Source organism: Phocoena sinus, chromosome 1, assembly GCF_008692025.1.
Source record: "Phocoena sinus isolate mPhoSin1 chromosome 1, mPhoSin1.pri, whole genome shotgun sequence".
In the NCBI taxonomy this organism is placed as follows: domain Eukaryota; kingdom Metazoa; phylum Chordata; class Mammalia; order Artiodactyla; family Phocoenidae; genus Phocoena; species Phocoena sinus.
The window spans coordinates 8,314,923-8,332,089 of record NC_045763.1 but is presented as its reverse complement, the minus strand read 5'-3'; the positions used below and the strand labels follow the sequence as shown (position 1 = coordinate 8,332,089).

At 56.7% G+C, this 17,167-nt stretch overlaps 1 protein-coding gene across 2 annotated transcripts in view; it reads left to right on the top strand.

The window, feature by feature from the left end:
- The window catches only part of CASZ1 (castor zinc finger 1), a 147,819-nt gene that overhangs the window by 73,939 nt on the left and 56,713 nt on the right, over nucleotides 1–17,167 (top strand). For both annotated transcript variants that reach the window (XM_032605175.1, XM_032605184.1), the window contains exon 3: nucleotides 8,166–8,217. The gene's annotated coding sequence lies outside the window, so the exon portion shown is untranslated. The remainder of the gene's footprint in view (nucleotides 1–8,165; nucleotides 8,218–17,167) is intronic.

Genomic DNA, 17,167 nt, shown 5'->3' with positions numbered 1-17,167 from the left:
CAAACTGGAGCTTAATTCTGTCAGAGCGCTGGGGAGATTAGAATTGACATCCTGGGAGCACATTCCTGGCTGGGCAGAAATCCAGCCCCCGCTGGGAAAAGCCTGTGAAAGCATGGCCAGCCCAGTGGTGGTGGCAGGGGGTGCCCGTCGGCCCTAGTGGCCACTCCAGGCTCGTGGGTCGGAGCCAGGAGCCTTTGGAAGACTGGGCTGTGTCACTGGAAAGCTCTGGCCTAGTGGAAAGAATGGAGGCCCGGCAGAGCCACCTCTGAGTCTAAATCCTGGTTCTGGGCCTTTTCCTAGCTGTGTTGCCTTGGGAAGAAAGCTTCACTTTGTTGAGCCTCAGTTTTCTTGTCTGTAGAATGGGCCCACTAAGTCTGCCTTCTGGGTCCACTAAACCTTCCTTTCCTTTGAAGTGGGAGGCATAACCTTGGAGAGCCGAGAGGGATGGGTCAGACTTTTTTTTTCTTTCTTTGTTTTTTTTGGCCTCGCGGCATGGCTTGCGGGATCTTAGTTTCCTGACCAGAGACTGAACCCAGGCCCACGGCAGCGAAAGCGCCAAGTCCTAACCACTGGACCAGCAGGGAATTCCCGGGTCAGACTTTTCTTCACGCTCCACCGCAGCAGAGCCAGGGCCTGCTGTAGCGCGATGAAGACTTCCCTTGCTGAGCTCCCTTTGCAGGTCGGGCAAACCCGGGGAGTGTCATCCCGACAGACTGCTCCAGCTCAGCATGTGGAAGCTTCCTGCCCCTTCACCAAGGGGGTCCCTTCCAGCAACCAGCCCACGTCAGCCATGAGAAGCCCGCAGGAATCCTTGGAGATGGCCGCATCCCTCTCGAAGAGTTCCCAGGAATACCCTGCTGAAGCTAAGTGAGCCCAGGGAGGCAACACAGGCCTGCTTCCCAGCCCAAGAGACCAGCTTGGGGGACTGGAGTGAGGGCCTAGCACCGGAGCCCCAGAGCAGGCTGTTTCTAGAAGAACAGAGTACCCCTCCCCACTTCCCTCCTGATTCTAATGGCTTTCAAATATTGGTAAATATTTTGTCTAACGCAGGCTCTCATGGCAGAGAGCAAAGCTGTCTGCAGTTCAGGACCTACAAATTATTTATTAAAGATCTGAGATGCGGTGCAATTATGTGGAAAGAACCCAAAAAATTAAATAAATAAGTAACAAAATAAATAAATAACAGCCATACTGGCCTCTTGAAGGCTTGGGGAGCTGCGTACATGATTGCCGTCTTGATGAAATCCCCCCGGATGTAATGAGCTGATTTTCTGCCGTTAATATTGCCTCTGCTGATGAAGGATTCGTTAGGATAATGGAACGAAGCTAAAATATAAATGACTCCCTGTCAAGAAGCAGCTTTTGTTTGTTGATCTCCTGACAGTTCCCGGGCCAAGGCAGGGGTTTCTGTGCGCACATGCATTCGGGATCAGCTAGGAGGGCAGGCTGAGGGCTGGGAGGGCTGTTATCCTCAGCTTTTCCTGCAGGGTGGAATTCCCCATCCTTGGGGAGCCCGAGAGCCCTGTGGGTAGGGAAGTCATTGACTCAGACCCTCTTTCCCCACGTGGGGGGCAGCGTGTGGCACTGCGATGCTGGGCAGCAGCACGAGTGGTCTGGGGAGCCTGGCGGAGAGATGGACGGAGTGGGCCGTGCGTGTTGGGATTCACACGCGAGAGGAGCCAAGCCGTGTGTGTGCAGAGGAACGGCAGGGCTGGGGAGACGGCATCGTGGGCTCTTGAGTGACGCGTGCCCCCATCTCTGGAGGCACCCTAGCCTTCCCGTGTTGTCTCTTTCTTCAACGCATCTGTGAGGCCTAGGAATGCCTCGGGCGGGAGCGCACGCCGTTCTCAAGGACAGGAAGGAGAGGGGACCCGTCTGAAATTAGGGTGATTCACCTCTCGCCCCCTTGCTTGGCTCGTCTCGTATTCATGCTGAGCTGCCACTTGGGAATAGCCTTCTGCTCGCCTGCTGCAGCTGCCTCTTCTCCTTCTTCTCCTTCTTCAGCTATATCACTTTATTGTGGTAAAATGCACATAACATAAAATTTACTGCTGTAACCATTTGAAACTGTACAATTCAGCGGCATTAAGTACATCCACAGTGTTGTGCAACCATCACCGATATCTGGTTCCAGAAGTTTTTCATCACCCCGAACAGAAACTCTATACCCATTAGAAGTCACTCCCTATTTCCCCCGTCCCCTGACAACCGCTAATCTGTGTTCCGTCTCTATGGATTTGCCTATTCTGAATGTTTCATGTAAAGGGAATCGTATCATATGTGGTCTTTTGCATCTGCCTTCTTTCACTTAGCATAATGTTTTCAAGGTTCATCCATGCTGTAACCCGTATGAGAACTCCATTCCTTTTCACGGCCGAATAATATTCTGTTTTGTGGGGACCCCGTGTTGTTTATCCGTTCATCTGCGTCATGTTCACCTTTTGGCTATTGTGAGTGGAGTTGCTGCGCACATTCGTGTACAAGTTTTTGTTTGAGTCCCTGTTTTCCAATCTTTCGGGTATATACCTAGGAGTGGAATTGCTGGACCTCTCCCCAGTTTATTAAAGGCAGGGCCCCTGAAAGCTAGTAACAGGTAATATTTGTTGAGCACTTACTGTGTGACAGACCACGGTGCTGTGTGTTATTTCAGTGGGTCTTCACAACAACTGCAGAACGGAAGCTCCGTGAGGACTGTCTCTGGTTACCAGTGTTCTCCAGGTCTAGGACAGTACCCAGCATATAGTAGGTGTTCAAGGAAAATTACTGAATGAAATGCATTTGAGGTGGGGCTCATACCGCCCCCTCTTCAGTTGAAGAAGCTGAGGCCAAGAGAGGTTAAGCAGCCTGCCCCGGCAGACACCATGGAGGGTAAGTGGCAGAGGCAGGATTCAGACCTGGGTCTCATCTCCTCTGCAGTTTCTCATGTAAGCTGTGTATTTTCTCTTCCTCGGGCCTAGCACAGTGTCATGCGCACGGGACGTACTCAGTGTGCGTCCTGACGATCGCTGTGGAGCAGGGACGGGGAGGGATCTAAGCCAATGACCTGGAGGAGGGCTGGGCAGGGCCCAGAGCAGGTGTTGTCCTTCTGTACATCTGTCTGATGGAACGCGCCGTCTATCCAAGGAGGCACTGCCTCACCCACACTGAGCCCTGAGCTGCAAAGACCACATTGGACGCACTGCTCCCAGCACCCCAGAGAAACCTTCTTGCTGACATCTTCGCCAGGTCTGCTCCTCACCTGGACCTCCGAGGCCCTTAGACGGGGAAGAGCAAACCCAGCCGCTCACCTGGACCCCTCTTCCTGGGGATAGGATGGGTCCCACCAGGAAGATCTGAGCCAACTCCGCCTGGAGTGGTCAGGCAGGGCCTCTGGAAGATGGAGGAGTTTCTTCCCCCTGCTGGGGCTCAGGAAAGGTGGGGAGGCTGGCCCTTCTCCTGCAGCCCAGAGAGAGTAAGGCACGGCCTCCCATCACAGTCCTAGCCCATGGCGGGGCCTGTCTGTTTCTGAGACGGGAAAAGAGAGAGGGCAAGCCAGGTGTGAGGACCACCCAGGGCAGCATCCAGTAAAGGAACTAAGGGCCTGGGCAGGGAAGGTGTGAGACCGAGAGAGCAAGCTAGAGGTGTTGGACCGGCAGAGGCTTCAGCCCCTGCAGGATGGGCGGGTCAGCTGGGTACCTCTCTGAGCCAGGACTTTCGAGAACAAGGTGGGGAAACCCCTTTCCTGCCCCCAAACTACTAGATCCTTCCTCCTGAGCCTATACAGGGTTTTAAGGAGTCTGGCCAAATTTCAGCCCAGACTGTGTTTGCAGACCACTACCCGCCTCCTCAGAGCCAATCCGGAGGCCTGGCGCTGACCCCAGCTGTCCCCGGCCTGCCTGCCTGCGGCTGTTGGGCTCCTTCCCCTACATGGACGGACAACCTGCCCTGGCCGCCTCGGCCCCTCATTGTCTGCTAACCACGGTGTAGAAGTTTGGGGCTTCCTTTGACCTTTCCGTTGTGCCTGGTTATGTGGCGGCCACCGGGCTGACACGCTGGTCCTGGCGTCGTTGCCCGGGCAACAGCGCAGCCCCTGCCCGTGGCCCTGAGCCCTCAGCACTTTCATTCTCTTTCTTTCTTTCCTCCTCGTTCCTCTCTCTCCCTCTTTCTCTGTCTTTCTCCTTCTCGCGCTCTCTCTTTTTTTTTTTCTTCACTCTTTTAGCATGGTTTTCCTAAAAAGTTTTTTAATCAATCAAATTTGAGGCAGAAAATAGGTTTTGTCACGCCTGGTCCCGGGGTGGTTTGGCTCTCACTCAGGCTCCTGACAGCTCCTCAATGCAGGACGGAGGCCAAACAGAATATTTCTCGGGGAAAGTGCCCGTTTCCATGACACTGCCCCTTGTTGTCTGTGCTGCCCCCTCCTCAAGCTGCCCGCTGACACGGCCTCAGCCCTGTGAAAGGGCCCGGCCTGGAGACGGACGGGGTGTGTGCGGGTGCCGGAGGGGGCAGGAGACAGCATGGGGGGGTGGGGTAGATGGGCCGCGACAGCTGCCCCGAGCCTCCCCTCTGTGGCCCGCGAGGGCTGGGGAGCAGGTAGGGGCGGCAGGGCTGAGGAGCCCGGCTCGGTGCGTAGTCAGCTGAGCCTCATAAATATGGAGCCGGGGAGCCCAGGGTGAGACGCTCGGAAGCCACATCCCGGATGGTCGGTGGCTCCAGCCAGAGGGGACTGCAGGCGGGTGAGGCCTCTTCGGGTCCTGGTACGCCGGTCACAGCAGCTTCTTCACCCTTCCCTCTCCCCCTTCCCTCCTCGCCAGCCTTTCCCTCCACCCACCCCCCGCCCCGCGGCAGCCCCCTCCCTACCACCTTTGGCGCCCTTCCTGCCCTCCCTCGACTCCAGCACCTCCTGTGCCTCTGGTCCCCTCCAGCTCCCAGGCCCACAGTGCCCCACTCCGAGCTCTCTGCAGGCCCTCCGCGGCTTCCCTCTCTGCCCCGCTTTCCCTCTCCTCCTTCCCACGTCGCCCTTCCACCCTCTCCCCTCTCTTCCACTCTTCTTGTTCTCTTTTATAATCAATGATTAGTTTTAATTGGTTTGCTTAGGCAGCCTGACAGCAAATGAACAGAAGCCAGCCCGGGGCTGCCAGGCTCGGGTGAGAGACCACTGCACTTCCGAACCGGAACCGGCCGGGGGAAGGCGAGGGCAAGGCTGACCTGCAGACTCTGCCTCAGGCCCCGGCTGTCAGCGGGTGGGTCAGGCCACACCTGGGCTGGCGCAGTGGCCAATGGGACAAAGGCGGGAGGATCTTCACACACAGTCCGGGCTCTGGTCTGTCAGCTTTCTCTGTGTGCTTTGTTCTTACTCTCCTCCTCACATCCCCCTCCGTGTTCTCACTTATGTAAGACATTGTCCACATCTTCTGAGATTAGGGGCAGGTAAAAGGAGAGCAGGGGCCCTGTCTTTAGACTGGGACAGGGCTTAACTCCGATCCCTCCCTGTGGACCTATGGAGTTAGCAGCTTGACACGTCTGGGCCAAGATCTTGCTTTGTCACATGGACAGGAGGGAGCAGGTAACAAGGCCCGTTGTCATTGTTAGCTCAGCTGCCTGCCTACGGTCAGCTACCACAGCCTGGAAGCCAAACAGACCTGGTTCTGTTTCTGATTTACCGTGTACCTCTGCATAGAGCTCAACCTCTTGGTCCTCAGTTTTCTGGTCAGAGTACTCAGGTTGAGAACATTGGATGAGTGCAGGATGGGTGGACGGGTGGACAGCAGGCGGAGAGTGGCTATGTTGGCCAGGATCCCCGAGCACGTTACTTCTGTTTCTTAGCCTGGAAGGGTTGCACTTAACTTCAGCCTTCCTAAGTGTTAGGGCTCCTGGTCTCCTCTGTGTTTCCCCCCACCCCCCCGGCCTTGCAGAATCCTTCCTTAATTGCAGCAGCTTTCTGATTCTCTGCCAGGCCCTGGGTGTGCCCAGTCACTCACTCACACAGGCCAGAACCAAAGAGCAGGAACAGTGAGAGGCAGAGTGACAGGGGAAGATGCCCGGGCAGGACAGAGAGAGAGAAAGTTGAACTTCTCAGGTCCCCACGGGGGCTCCAGAATCCACCCAGTGTCCCAGATCCCACCCAGAGACAGCCTCCCTGCTCCCGTCCGCCAGGCCGCCTGCCCCAGGGCCAGGTGAGGGGCAGGACCCCAGTTCACGTCCTGGTCCCCGCACGGTAAGCATCTCCGCCCTCCCCATCCCTCCTCCACCCCCAGCCAACTCCTGGAAAGTTTCCTCCCCGATTGTTCTGTGTGATCAGATCTGCAAGTTGCTCTCTAAGCTTCTTGTCACATTTTGACTTAATGAAGTGCAACTGCTGAGGGATTTGGGTTCAGCGCTCCGGTCTCCCGCGCTCCCTTGTTGTCAGAAAACAGGGGTGGTTGGGGACGGCAACACCGCACTGCGAGTCGTTATCATTCTGGTCAGTCTGTTTAACACAAAATTAAACAAAGAACTAATTAGTGCCTCATGAATTAATAAATGCACAGTTGCTGGGGAGGATGGGAGGGGAGAAAAAGGTGGTGGAAGGGAGATACTGGAGTTGTGGAGTTGGGGGGCTTTGGAGGTTCAAGGGAGGCTGGCCGGGGTGCCTTGAGAGATCTCAGGCGGGCGGGTGTGGGATGGACCGGACAGCGATGACGCCCCGCTGGGCCCCTGGGCGGGCTGGCTGGGCTGTGAGCTCTGACAGCCAAGCCTGCCCAGCACCTCTCAGCGGAGGCCCAGGGTCTCTCTCCCTTGCCCCGTGGCCCAGCGCTGCTTGGCCTCCACTTCATCCAGCTCTCCGCTCCGACTGCTTGTTTTCTGCACTCTTCCCACCTCGGCCCCCTCTCCCATCTCAGCAGGGCTCCCCTTTCCTCTCTGCTGCCCCCTCTCTCTGTCCGCCCAGCTCTCTGCAGAATCGTAGCTTCCTACCATCTGGGTCAGATGGGCATCAGAGGCCCGTGGGGTAACCCCCCCAACTGCTCAGTGCCCACCAGAGCCCGGTGTCCAGCAGAGTGGGCTCTGCCTCAGTGGGCACCCTCTGCCCAGGCAGCCCAGCAAAGGCTGTGAAAGCTGGCAGAGGACCCAGCCCTCCTTAAGAGGATGCGTCAAGTACAATTAGCATGATCTGTCTAAATATGTCCTGGGAACGGGAGGGCGGGTGGCGGGACTGGGTGGCATTCCCAGAGCCCTGTACAAGGTCACCTCAGCTCTCTCAATCCCCCCAATCTGATTTGGGGATTACACAGCCTAAGGAAATTGGTGTTATTCCTCTTGCATCATTGATAAGCCACAAAGGAGGGAGTAGGGAGAAAAAAACCCTAATAAGCAGAAAACCCTTCCCGAGTATGGGTGGAGCTCTGAAGGCCCACGGTGTGGGAGCGGGGCGGGCTTGGGCAAGGGCAGGTGGGCCCAGGCCAGCAGGCAGAGGGCTCCTTGGGTTTTCTGTCCACACGAGGCATCTGTCCCATTTGAACCTAGCTCCCCAGACTCACGCGGCGCTGGGCAGGAGGGCCTGGGCCTGGCAAGCTGGGCTGAGTCACGTGTTGGCTAAAGTCCCCCTACCTTGCTGGGCCACTTTCCCTCTCCCTGCGTGGGCCCCCGGCATGGCTTGTGACTCACCAGTGGGACCCCAGGGTGGAAGGTGCTGCCTGCAGCCTATTCCTGCAAGTTGAGGCTTCCTGGTGCCCTGGCCCCTGGTCCACCCTTGCCCCTCAGTCACCCATATGCTGTAGGTTTTCAGGGGCCAAGGGAAGAGAGTGAGGGATGGGTGCTGCTGTACCCTGTCATTGTCCCCAGGCCCTGCTGCTCAGCCATTGCCGCTCCAGGGGAGCACCCCGACCTGCACACCCGCATCTCTGCCTCCACGGAGGTGTGTGCAGTATGCTCTGACTTTTCTCTCTTTGGTTAGTGGTGCCCTGAGGACCATATTTCCACTGTGATCAGCCCCTGCTGCTTTCTGAATCTTTTCAAATTTTGGTCGGCACGTCCTTTCAGCTGAGCCAAAATCAGTGCCCACTTCGCGCGTCTGAATTTTTGACACCCTTGGCCACCCTGGAGCATCAGCCCCTTGGCCTGGGGGTGGCAGGGAGCCCTTGGGCACACACTGGGGAGTTGTACGTGTCCTGCCTTGAAAGGCTAAGAGGCTCTTCTCTGTCCCTCCCCAGGATGAAGTGACGCCCGCACTGCAAGAGAGGAGCCTCTAGGACCCGCTACAAGGTAAGGCCTGAGCCCTTCCCTGATCCGTGGGTCCTTCCCCCCAGTGGTGACCACGCGCCTGGCACACGTGTCACCCTGGGCTGGGCCCAGTCGTGCCGAGCCCCCAGGGTGGGTCTGGAAGATGGAGACGGGGAATTGGAACCACACTGCCCATCTGAACCTGGCAGGAAAAGATGATTCCAGTAGAAGGGTCTCAGATTCGTTCCTAGGCTGGAAATGGGCTGGGGACCCGTGGATCGCTGACTCTGGGCGTGGAATGTGTTCAAGGCAGCGTGAGGCAAAGGGGTATCTGTGGTGCCAGGGCTCAGCCGCCCAGCAGTACCGTGCCCAGCTCTCCGCAGTGCTGTCTGCCCCCTGTGGCTGCTGCCAGCTCTCCCTGGAAGCTCTGCTTGTAGCTCATGCTTGGGGAACCGCGTGGACTTGAAAGCCCTAGAAGTCCTCTCTCATGGGAAGCTGCCGGCCCCGTGGCCTCCTCCTTCTTCCGTGGGAGGCTGGCAGGGAGGAGGCCCCGGGTCCTGAGCCCAGATCAGGCTGCTGCCCTTCCCTCCCCCAGGCACTGGGCTCCCCTGGCCTGGCCGGGCCTTCACAGGCTGTCTCAGTTCTCGGGTGGCTCGAGGAACCTCGGGGCCACCGGGCCTCGGCCCCAGGCAGCGCCGTGTCAGAGGTGACCGGTGGAACGCCAGTGTTATGTAAATAGCGGGGCCTGCCCGGCGGGCGAGCTGGCTGGCTGCAGCCATCCATCATCCGTGCTTGGCGGGGCGGGGGACAGACACGGCACCGTGCGCCTGGCTCCAAACCTGTTTGTTTTCCCTTTGTCTCACGCATTTCGGGGGCCCGGCTGTGACCGGCTCTGGGTTTTGTCCTGCTGGCCCCCTCCCCCGGGAGGACGGGGGAAGGGAGGAGATTCGCGAGGCTCCCACCGCGGCATCCCTTTCGGACTTCAAAGGCTCCCCCAGCATTGTCTGTGCCGGCGGGCAGTGGCCCTGAAAACGTGATCAGAGGCGGCCGGTGTAGGGCAGGCCCGGCCTGCGCCCTGCGCTCTCACTGGGGCCTGTGGATTCCTCCCTTTGCCGCCAGCACCACCCTGGTTACAGCTCTGCTCCCCGGGCCTCTCTCCTCGCCTTTCTCTCCCCTGGCATCCCTTCTGGCCAGTCCGACCCTGCTGCTGCCTCACCCCTGTCCTCTCTTAGCCAGAGCTCAACACCTCTCTCCTGGCATCAAGACTCCTAGCATGTTGAGAGCTTCAACTCTCCGCCCCTTCGTATCATCCCTGAGACTCTGAAGCACCGTGGAGGGCTTAGGATGCTGGGAGCTGGGATGGATCAGTTCCTGGACATCTGTTTCCCATCCAACCCTTGTTCTCTTTCCCTTCTTTTTCTCCACCCTCTGCTGGTAATGAGAACCTGATTTCCTCCTGAGCCCTCTGCCCAGCCCTTCCTTCCACTTATTGGCAAGGTTCAGATTGGCTACTTCTGTCCTGAAAGTCAGCCCCAAGTGCTTCCATTCTCTGGAGCAAGGCTTGGCAAAGTATGACCAGAGGGCCAAATTTGGCCCACTGCCTGTTTTTGTAAATAAAGTTTTATTGGAACACAGCCACACCCACTCATCTGCATATCAATTATGGCTGCTTTCACTCTGTGATGGCAGAGCTGAGTAGCTACAACAGAGCAGTTTGGCCTGAAAAGCCTAGAATATTTATCTGGCCCTTTATAGGAAAAGTTTATTGTCTCTCCCTCTGGGGTTTCTGACTCCTGCCCTCTGCTCTTTTTTTTTTTTTTTCCCAGTGGTAAAATATACACACCATGAAATTTACCATTGTAACCATTTTTAAGTGTGCAGTTCCCTAGCATTAAGTACGTTCACAGTGCTGTGCGACCATCATCCTGCTCTGTGCTCGTATCTTGCTCTGAGGGGCCTGGGCAGTTGTCAGGGAGCCCTGTCCCTGAGGTTGCGGGGCTGCTTGCAGTCCTGGTCCCTTTGGGGCTGCCCTTTCTCTCTCTACTCTTTGTCGGACCTCATCTCCTGCTCAGTCCCACCTACCTAGAAGTCCCGGCTTGTCCTCTCCTTGACAGCCACTGTTTCCTCAGATCTCTTGCTCCCGGCATCCAGGAGCCTTGTGTCTCCATCCTGTAGCCTTCAGCAAGTTCTCAGATCCACAGTTTCGTCTTCTGCAAGGTGAGCAGAATATCTACTTTGCAGGGTTACTGGGACAAGCGAGTGAGTGAATGGGGCCGAAGGTGTCTAGCCCAGGGCCTGACAGGTAGGCAGCGCCTGCGTTCCCTCCTTCCTTCATTCCTGTTCACCTGCCAGAGCCTGGGTCTCCACCATGCATGTAGGAGCCAGCAGTCATCCCTAAGCAGGTTCCATGCAGTCCCCCACCCCTGCCCTGGGACCACTGAGTCCCTCACCTTGGAGAAGCTGAGGCTCCTCGCTTGAGCGAGGGCCGTGGAAGAAAATGCCGCACGGGTGGTGGACTGGGAGTCACTGGAGTTCTCAGGTTGGTCCCGGCTCCTCCATGTCTGCTGCAGGGCCCTGGGAAGTCGCATAACCTCTCCGAGCACCAGCTCCTCTATCTGCAAAACGGAGCCCTGACCACCAGGCTCTCTGCTTTGCAGGCTTGTTGCAAGTACGAACTAGGATGCATAGGGGAAAGCTGTGGGGTCTGCTGAGAGCAAAGCAAACCAAGGGAAGAGTCCGGGTCTGAACTTGGGCCCATTCTGGGGCAATTGGGACCCACTCTGCAGTTCTGTGGAGAAGGCCCTGGACGTTACATGGTGGGCACACGCTCAGTACAGGGGCAGGGACCAAGGCTGCACATTACTAGCGCTGTGAGCTAATCTGGGAGCCAGGCTCCAAGCCCTAGAGGAAAGGCTGGCAGGGAGGGGGGAGGGGGGAGCGGGCAGGAAATTGAAGCTGTGCAGCAGTCAGAGGTCTGAGACGAGCTGGGAGCCGGGTCCCCGCACAGCTCGCTAGTTGCCCTTTCCTGCTGCTTCTGCTGCCGTCTCTCTTACTGTCCTCTTTTCGCGGGCTCCTGGCCTTTTGTAGATCTGTTTTCCCCTCCAAGCCTTCTCTCTGCATCCCATTAGTTTCTCTTCCTCTTCACCTTCCCACCGCCGTACTGCCACCCCCAACTCCACGGCGCTCTTTCTTTCTCCCTCTCTCTCCTTTTCATCTACTCCGAAGGCTTTCCTTTACTTCCTTGTCACCCTAATTGATTGCATTAACCTTTCAGCGTATTGGATTTCCTCGGCATCGTGCAGAGAGCCCTGCGCAATATGCTTATAATCTGAGCCATAATGGACAGTTTGCAGTCAACAAGCCCCTTCTTCCATCTCTGCCATCGCTCCCGTTGACATCTCTCTTGCCCAGGCCACCATGGCCACTTCCCCTGCCAGCAGGGGTGGGACAGTGGAACAGGGCTGGGAGGAAGCAGGCAGAGCTTGGACCCACCAGTGGATTTCCCTGCCTCTCCCCTCCTGGCTCTGCCCTTGGCCCTGCCTCTGCTTTTGCAAGCCCCCCAGGTCCTTGCCTTGTGAGTCTCTCTGCTCCTGGGACTCTCCGCCCAATGAGTGGCTGATGGAGCCAGCTTGGATTTGGCGAATAAGAGAGTCCCCTGTTTCCACCAAATCGTCCTCAGAGGAAACCTCGCTTGCCCGGGAGGCTTTGGGGAGAGGTGATGGTGACCACTTCCGGAGGTGGAGAGTAGCTGCGAGGAAGAGTCTGAGATCTCTGGGCTTGCCTGGCCCCTGAGCTAACCAGAGGCCTCTTTGGATCTTCTGGAAGCTGGGCCCACTCCTGGAAAGGTGTGGGAGTGCAGAGGAGACAGAAAGAAGGGGATCTGCTGAAGGCAAGGGAAGAGAGACAAAGACCCTGCTGGGGCTGGCCTGGGTGCTCAGGGCAGCAGTGGCCCCTCCCACTGGGCGAGGAAGCAGACTCGTGGCCACATTTGGGCCCTGTCTCCTACACTGGTCCCAGGATTGTGTGATTGGGATCCTTGGTGGGCGATGTCTCAGTCTCTGTTTCTCATCTGATGCTTGTCAGTAGCTTTGAGCAGACCCCCCCTGGCTTTATCAAAGGAAGAGACGTGATCCCGGCAACAGGGCTGTAAGCCAGAGAGAGACCTCTACAGGGCAGGAGGGCTTGGCCTGACAGGAGACTGGCACAGGAGAGGCGGGAGGAAATGAGAGCTGGCTTCTCAGGTTGGTAAGAATGGGCTCCCTCTGGTGAGTTCCCAGATGGGCACCTGCTCGTCCAGCGTCAGGCAGAGGAGCCAGCCCATGCCAGCTGCCTGGTCCTGGGATCTCAGTGAGTCCTGGCCCCGGAGGTCCTGGCCAGGGCTGCCAGCCCTCAGACCCGCAGCCCAGTCAGCTGAGTGTTCCTTCATAACGGGATGGACATCGGGTTGAATACATTAGTGTCAGTCAGGCCAGAGGAGCGGGATGGAAGACCCCCTTAGCCCTGGTGGTACTTCTTCTCTCCCGGACTGCTCTCTCTCTCCGCCCTCTGCACATCATCTTCTCCTTCTGACCAACCCCCCTCCTCCCATCGCTCCATCACTCCGAAGGGCAGGCTTTGGCAAGAGGGGGCCAGACCTAGGTTCTTCCCATCCTCTCCCAGTGATTTTGGGGGTGGGCAGAGGGCGCAGCAGGGAGAAGCCAAGCAGCGAATTAAAGTTTGGTGATTGTCAGTGTCAGGAGAAGCTAAATAACCCTGTAACTAGTATGAAGGTGAATTCACGGTCTGCTGCACATGGAAAATATGAGTGCTCTGTGAGACGGGGAGAGTGAGCACAGAGTCGTCCTGCCACGGTGGGCAGCCTCCTCTCCAGGGACGCGGGCGGGGAGGCAGGAGGAGGGCCGTGCACTCTCCCATCCCTGCCAGGGAGCAGTCGCCCAGGAGCCTCGACCAAGTACTGGGGGCGGGCAGCTCAGCTGCTTGACAACCTGCTGGCCCGGCCCCAAGGCCCCAGGTAGACATTTGTAAGCCCCAGCAGTATGAGTTCATGGATACCAGCCCAGGCCCCAGGACGCCAGCCCATCCTCCGCGATCCATATGAGTGACTGCTCGTGAATCCTTACTGAGTGTTACTCTGTGCCAAGCTATGTGCTCTGTATGCCCTTATGACAGCTCGATGCAGTAAGTGCTGTTATCATTCCCCCGTTTTATCCCCACTTTTTTATAACCACTTTATTGAGACATAATTCACATACCAAGTGTACAGTTCAGTGGTTTTCAGTATATTCCCAAGGTTGTGCCACCATCACCACTATCTAATTTTAGACTATCTCCATCACCCCAGAAGGAAAGCCAGTACTCATTAGCAGTGACTCTCCATTCTCCCCTACCCTCAGCCCTCGGAAATCACTAATTATTATTGACTTTGATGCTGAGAAAAATGGAGGCTCAGAGAGGGTCAGTGACTTGATTGAGGTTGCACAGCTGGTGAGAGATAGAGCTAAGGTTTGAACCCAGGTAGTGGGACTGCAGTGCCCGTGCTCCGTGAGGGACTGCCCGATGTCCTGGCTGCCTACCCCCCACCACGTGCCCTACCAGATGTTTCTTACAGCATGGGCTCAGGCGTGTATGAGCACCATCCCGACACGTAGGCCCAGGTGGCAACACGCGTCTCTCTCCCCAGGTATACTTGGGATTCCACATAGAAAAAGTCACACGCCTCAGAAGGACAGCCCACCTCCCCTCTTCCGCAGCCAAGCTCCTGGAAGGGAGGGCTGCCACAGGAACTCGCAGCAGCAGGGGAGCCCAAGTGGCCAATGAGACCTACGTGGTTTGGAGCTTTAAGATGAAAAATCCCCATTATCTCCTGTAGCCGATAATTGTAACTGAAATAAAATGCCAACATAACATTCCAGAAAAGGTCCCTGCCCAGGTTGGGGCCACAGGCCGGGCCGTGTCGCTGGGGGCAATGCAACGAGCTCAGTTCCCCGCATCACACTTGCTCTGTTTTTCCTTCTCTCTCTTTCCTTCTGTCTTTTTCTCACTCCCTCTGCTTCTGTCCTGTTTCTTCTCGTCTTTTTTCCTCCTGCCTGCCTCTTTCTTCTTCACATGTCCACTTTCCCACCCCAAAACTTTAAAAAAACAAAACAAAACAAAACAACTATTTGTGACCACACTCTTGCACTTGCAAAATTTGGGAATTAATGTGAAACTGTTACTGCCTCTGATAAGAGATAAATACAAGGATGAGAGACAAAGGGAAAGGTAGAGAATGAGTCTGTTGGATTTGGTTTGGGGTTTTTTCCTCCTTCTTCTCTCTCCCTCCAAAGCGGAGGATCCGGCTGGGCCAGTTTGGATATTTATTAAGAAAAAGCCAAAGATAATTAACTTTTTTGTTTTTGTTTTGTTTGCGGGTGCCTCCCCTGCTGGCACTCCTGACTGCCTGGCAAATTAAACCTGCTCCCTGCTCCCTGGGTGCTGGGCTGCTGGCAGCTCAGCTCCTGGCTGCCCTGAAACTGCCGGGCCCAGCAGCTGCCCACCCAGCCACCCACCTTGGGTTTCAGATCTAGGGTCCCTTTATGCTACCACCGGTGCCACCTCCCCAGGCTCTTCTGACTCCTAGAGCAGGCTTTAGAGTGGGGTAAGTGGCCTGCGGGTGCGGGGGAGGGGGGGGTGAGAGAGGAGGGGCTACCGTTGGGGTTATGGCCAGCACTTCCCTAAAAGGAGATGGGGGTAGAAGAGTGAGCTCTCCCGCGGGGCAAGGGTATTCCTTCTGGCCAGTTCAGCCGGTCAGCTTCCCAGAAGAGGGTAAGAACAAGGAATGAGCTAGAAGTACAGGGAGAGGCCAAATTTGGGCCATGTCCATCCCCAGCTCTTCTCTCAGGAGGCTGGTACACAGCCAGGACCCATGGCTCCTGGGAATGCTCTGGAGAAGGCTCGGGGCCACGGAACCCTCCCATGATGTCTGGCCACCCTCAACATCGGGTTCCGTCCTACTCCCACGTCTGACCCAGCCCAGGCCATCTGGGGGCCCGGCTGGGTGGTCAGAGAGCCAGCCACTGAGTAAGAAGCCGGCTGCCTCTGGTCTGCTGCTCTGAGGCCAAGCTGTGACCTGGGCCCGAGCCATGTCCACGGGCCAAGAAGGTAGCAGTTATAGACCTCACTCTCCGTGGGGGACAAAGTTGAGGGCATCTTAGGAGCCAGAACAGCCAGTGAGGACGCGAGTCCTCTCTAGGGGCCAGCCCAGCTCCAGCTGCTTGGGGTTGCAGGTGTCGCCCCTCTGTTAAATTAACATGCCTCAGCCCCTCCCCTGACAGGGCCCTCTCCTCTGCCCCCCGGCTTCGTCCTCAGCCTGGCAAGTAGGCAGCGGTGTGCTGTCCCTCCAGGTGGGGAACCTGCTTTGGAGCTGGGCACAGAGAGTAGGGCATTTTCCGAGGATTTTGCCGGCCGCCCCCCTTCTTTTTCTCTGAAATATAAGGATGTGCAATTTTTTTGGTTTCAATTTAGCATTGGAGAATTTTATAATTTAGTAATTAAAATCTCTGATAGGCTTTAGAAATTGCGGCTAATTGAATTTAATGGGAAGATGATTTTCAATTTTATTTGATTACCGGGACCCCTGGCATCGGTATTTATGGGAAAAAAATGGGAAATGTGCTGTGTGGGCTAAGATGGCATAATTGAATTAGGGATAATCGGATTTCTCCGTCATGAATTTCACTATAATTTTCCTATAATTTTCCATTAGATATCTAGTTTACAAATATTCACAAAGAAATGAAGCTCTTTCGGAATGGAGATTGCTGGCTAACAGGATTACGGCGCTGAGCGTGCGGCCGTGCCAGCCCCTAGACCGCCATAATGCGATCCCTGTATCTGCCTTACACTTAGCTCGAGCCTGGCCTCAGCCCCTCGCTCCGCCACCCACTTTGCTGTGCCTCTCTGCTCTTTGTTTCCTCTTCATCCCCGTTTACCCCCTGCCCCGATACCCACCCATCCGGGGCCCATGACCTCTCGTGCCCTACTGGCAGGCTATCCCGTCCCTGCGCCATGGCATCTGGGCTCTGCCCTCCATGCCCACCATCCTTCCCATCCACAGTTTGCTCACCCAAGGCTCCCCCTGACCCCTCCCGCCGCCCGCCTGGGGAGTGCGCTCACACGCAGGCACACAGACTCCCCGCAGGTGCGAACATGCTTGCTGACATGTACCCGCAGTCGTCTGGCCAAGGCTCCTGTGTCCTGGCCTAGTCGCCTCAGAGGGAACCAGTTTATTGGGATCCTGGGGTGGGGTGCAGGAACAAAAGGAGCTTTGTTCAAGTTTATGTGAAAGTTACAAATTCAAAATGAGAGCAGATAAAGCATGAGATACCTGGTGTGTAAATAGGCTGGTGAGTGAGAAGGCCCCGGGCTCGGGAGGGAGAGAGACTGAGTGGGCAAACTGGGGATGCGAGAGCGCCGGGAGCCAGTGAGGGAAGGTTGTCCTGGGACAGCTGACAGGTTCCCCTGGACCCGTGTGAGGGGCCCGGTGGGTGGCGTTGCTGGGCAGGGCTCCACGTTTTCCGTTGGAGGTGGGGTGTGAGGGGAGGAGCTGGTGGCTCTGGGCCCAGGGCCTCGAGACCAGGAGGAATTGTGGCACTGGGCTTTCCATTCCCTGTGGCCTGGCCTCAGGGTCGAAGAGGTGTTACCACATCAGGGTTCTCAAGGCAAAATGGGCCATAGACTCAGAGGTGCCAGGGTTCTGGGCCTTGGTATGAGTACACACACGGAGAGAAAGAGAGATCAGGGGACCCCCTCCATGACACGACCTCGGCCTTCTCAAATCTCAAATCATAACATGCTAAGATGGCCTCATTTTCTGTGCCTTTCAGGAAGGCCCCTCGCTCTTGGGCAGAGCCTCTTAAGCCTGCAGTGGCTGATTGTGGCCATCGTCTTGGCAGAGCTGAGGCTCTCCGGGCGGCTCACGCCTCCCTCTACCACTGGCTGCGCTTGGCGAGCC